This window comes from Nicotiana tabacum, chromosome 12 (assembly GCF_000715075.1).
Source record: "Nicotiana tabacum cultivar K326 chromosome 12, ASM71507v2, whole genome shotgun sequence".
Classification (NCBI taxonomy): Eukaryota; Viridiplantae; Streptophyta; class Magnoliopsida; order Solanales; family Solanaceae; genus Nicotiana; species Nicotiana tabacum.
The window spans coordinates 80,269,950-80,274,669 of NC_134091.1; the positions used below are offsets into that span (position 1 = coordinate 80,269,950).

Consider the following 4,720-nt stretch of genomic DNA (forward strand, 5'->3'; position numbering starts at 1 on the left):
GATTGAATGATGAACTCCTTGTGCTTTTGATTCTCCAACTCCTCCTTAGCCTCCTTAGGTCTCCAATGTGTCAAAAGTATAGAAAATAATGTTTTCCATGTACTTATACCAAGTAGGGTCGGGCCCAAACGAAATCACTTTTTCCTACGCGAAATAGGACAATTGCACTGTAAAATTTGCACATGGGGCGACGCTCCATGCGGGGCATTAGTGGGGAAATCCAGAGAGTTGAAATCTGTCAGGCAGCAGAGAAATGCACAAGCGCGGCGCGCCACGCGGCGCCCCACGTGCCGCGGCTATGGGATTTTCTCTGAGAACGGAATTTTCCTTGACTTTTTGATATCCAGACGTGGTTTTCAACCCCCGAACGCGATCCCAGCTTAATCCCTTGGGCTTTTACTCAGACTTCAAAGCTCCAAATAGCTTTAATTCATTCCGTACATCTACATAACTCGAAATCACTCCTACAAGGCATAAAACACATGATAAGTACAAAACACTAGAGATTAAAGCTCAAACATAATAAAAGTGCAGTAAATTAGAGTACAATAAGCAACTAAAACACGAGATTATAGCCTACCATCAACACCCCACACTTAAACTACACATAGATACGACCTTTTTAAACAACTCTCATAACTCATCACACAAAGAATATTTAAAATAGATTAAGCACTCTAACGTAACATCCTTACCTCGTGATTTGTCTCACAAGCACCATGCATTATTTATAACCTGCTAAATTACTGTCAAGCATTACCTTTTCTTTGTGAATTAAGTTCCCTCACACAACAGTAGAGAGTAGTTCCATACACAACAGAAATTTAAGAACAGTTAGGAACTCAAGATAGAACGAATTCACTCACTCTTAGAAATAACATTCATATGCCACAAAAGATGCACCATAGGCTTGCCCGTAGTGTACTACTCTACTAATTGATTTCATTCAGTTAAGGATCAAGTAGGACATTAATTGGTTATAATGCAGGTTGTGGGGTGGGTATGATACATTTATATCTAAGAGTGACTACACCTCCCTAAACACTTTAATACATACATTCATTGTTCAAAACCCCACACTTATGTCAAATCAAAACTCCACTTTCACATCAATATACATTTACACCCTACTTCTTTAAGCACAATTACATCACGAGTTACCACCATCAAGGAATATTTTTCACAATCATACAATTATTTTTCTTTTCTGTTTCAATTCAAGTGGCTCTTACTTTTTCAAAACATTGTACCTTTCTCCTTATTTCACAAAGAAATGCCTATATCACTTCCAAGACTGAATAATCTACAATTTCGCTTTGCAAACACACGGGGTAAGTTCTAGACATCAACTGCTATGCACAAAATAACACAAAACCTCACACCCACATGGAACATAACTCACTCAGGATCGGACTCATCAAGACACTCTAGTCAAAGCAGTTAAGTAAAGTTAAGATCAAACAATTTAAGGTACTTATATAAGAGTCAAAAACTGTGCCTACGCATCATAACTAAAGCACCTACTATTCTCAAGGTATAATAAAGTTAAGAAATATTTCTTTCAATTCAATTCATAGCACAAGGTTTTCTACTATGCTACAAAACAAAAGCTAACTACGCCCGGTTAAAACAAAACACTTGAAAAAGAACCGCGGTAGAAAGAAAAACAAAGGGGGAATTAATACACTACCTAACAAAATAAAATCTTTTTGTCATTTTCTTTCGACTTTAATCCCTCAAGAACCCGTCGAATGATTTCCATCGTCGGGAAAAATCAAAAAATTTCAAATTTTATCTTTTTTTTTCTATCTCTAACTAAACTAACACATATACATACAACATACAGCATATCCCCCATCCCACACTTTAAGATGTGTCATGTCCTCATGACACATAATTAAAAAGCATACGGTAAAGGAAACTTCCCTGAACATCTAGTCAGGGTCTGAATCGAAGTCGGGATCCATTCCTCGCATTCAAACTAATACGCACATCCATGCCGACAGCTTCTTCTCCGCCTTCTCGGGGTGCACCCACACTTATCTTTCTCACTCAGGGTAGCCTTCTCCTTTGAGCCCTTCACTTTCAACTCAACACTTGCAGTTGGCTTTCCCTTTTCACCCCCGTTTTTATATTTATCTCGAAAGTTACAATCTCCTCACCTACTCTAAGCATGAGATTTCTTTCATGTATATCTAATATTCCCATTGCTAATAATGGTCTTCCTAAGATGAGGGAGGCCTCCTTGTTCTCCTCCATATTCACTACTATAAATTCTACAGGAAATACGAACTTATGTACCCGAACTAAGACATCTTCCACTACCCCCTCGGGTATCAGAGTCATTTGGTCTGCCAGCTGCACAGATATTGGCACTGACCTTATCTCTCCAACCTCCTTCTCCAGTTTCCTGTAAATAGATAGAGGCATTAAGTTAATTGAGGCACCAGAATCGCATAAAGATTTATCAAAATTAATAGAGCCTAAAGAGCAAGGTATAGTAAAACTCCTTGGATCTCCACACTTTTGTGGGAGTTTGTTTAGCAATATCGCACTGCAATGCTCTGTGAGCTTGACCACTGAGGTCTCTTCTATCTTCCTCTTCTTTGTCAGGATCTCCTTCAAGAATTTGGCATAAGCTGGCATTTGGGAAAGCACTTCTGTGAATGGCAAATTTACATTAACCTATTTCAACATATCCAGACATCTCTCAAATTGCTTGTCCAGCTGTTCTCTACATAACTTTTGAGGGATAGGTAGAGCAGGCATATGCTCACTCTCATTAGATTCATCTCTTCTCAAAGTTTCCTCCTTCTTCTTTTTGTCAGCTCCCTTCTTGCCTTTCTTCTTCTTATAAATATCATTCTTCAGCTTCTCCTCAGTTTCCTTTTCAAGTACCACCTCTTTTTGGATTGGAGTGGTATCTTTCAACACTTACCCACTTCTCAAGGTCATAACATTCACTGTTGCTTTGGGATTTCTCTCAGTATCAGCTGGCAAAGTACTTGGGACTCACTTAGATAATATTGTTGCAATATGTCCCACTTGTCTTTCCAAGTTTCGGAAACCAGTGCCCAATTCTTTGATAGCTGCCACAAGAGCGTCCAACCTCTCATATGTCTTGATAATGAAGGCCTTCATTAGATCTTCTAGACCAGGCTGAATAGGCTGTTGAGGCTGAAATTGCTGCCTCTACTGATTTTGGTATGTTGGAGCTCCTTACCCCTGAGGTCTAGAGTTATTTTGTTGCCACGCATTTGCAGTACCTCCAGGTGAACTCCATGAAAAATCGGGGTGCCCCTGACCCATTGCATTATAATTTCCCACAACATTCACTTTCTCAGTTGAGGCTTGACACTCATGAGTAAGGTGTCCTCTTCCACATATATCACAAGCTGCGTGAGGCTCACTCTGTATCGAGGCTAAGGTCAGCTTCCTTATCTCTTTGGCCGTAGCATCAAGCTCTACCTGCACAGATGTGTTAGCATCAACCTAGTGAATGCCAGTTGATCTTCTTCTTTCAGCACTCTCAGAGGGCCACTGATTTGCATCTTCAGACAACTTAACAAGAATTATGACTATCTCCTCTGAAGTCTTCTTTATCAACGGACCTCCAACTGCATTGCTCAATGTTCTACGTGAGGCCGGTGTCAATCCATCCCAAAGGTCCTGGAGTTGCATCCAGAGTTCAATTCCACTACGTTGACACTTTTGAACAATCTCCTTAAACCTCTCCCATGCTTCAAAAATAGTTTTTGTATCTTTCTGGCAAAAGTTATAGATTTCCCTTCTAAACTTGCCCGTTTTAGCTTAGGAGAAATATTTATCAAGGAGTTTTTTGGTCATCTCCTCCCAAGTTCTAATTGATCCCGTGGGCAAGCTTCAAAGCCACTGCTTTGCATCATCTTTGAGTGTGAATGGGAATGCCCTTAAGTAAACTGCATCCTGTGACACACCATTGTATTGAAAGGTGTTTATAATCTCCTCGAAGTCCATTATATGTGTAATTGGATCTTCGTTCATCTTCCTTCTGAAGACACAGCAGTTTTGAAGGGTTTGGAGCAACCCTTGGTTCAACTCGAAATTATTAGCTTCAGTTGGAGGTGGTCGAACACTGGATAATCGTTGAATGTAGACCGGTCTAAAATAATTGCCAAGTGGTCTCCCTGGCAAGGGTTGATGTTGATTAAGTCCGAGACACCTCTCTTCTTCATAGATGTTCTGTGCATCTCTAATAGCTGCTTCTTCAGCATCCCGTACAGCTTGTTCTCTTTGTTGGGCTGCTTCTCTCGCAGCCAAATCTTCATTATCTTCACCATTTCTAGCCATAAGTTCTTTGGTTGAGGATTGCCCAACCTTTTCTGTTGTCTCGGTGAAATTTCTTTCCTTCTTCATGTCACGACCCAAACTGATGGACCGCGACGGGCACCCGGTGCCTTACTCAACCCAGTACCAACGTTACATATTCTTCTTATCGTACTATCATTGGCAAAATGGGCCAAACGGGCCGTCATGGGCTAACCAGAATAAACATAAGGGAAAACTCTATTTAAGATAACCCAATCTGATATAAAAACTTATACATGTGATATACGGGCCTATAAGGCCAAAGTGATCGCTCGTACACTAAACATATGTCGATAAGGCCATATAATCTTGCATATACATGACATCTGTCTACAAGCCTCTAAGAGTACATAAATATCATAAAGGTTGGGAC

General features: G+C 40.2%; 1 non-coding gene across 1 annotated transcript; it reads left to right on the plus strand.

Annotated features, from left to right (window-relative positions):
* Positions 1-3,691: 3,691 nt before the first annotated feature.
* Positions 3,692-3,798, plus strand: LOC142167643 (small nucleolar RNA R71). The gene has a single exon (XR_012697732.1). It is a non-coding gene; the product is annotated as a small nucleolar RNA R71 (small nucleolar RNA).
* Positions 3,799-4,720: the final 922 nt, after the last annotated feature.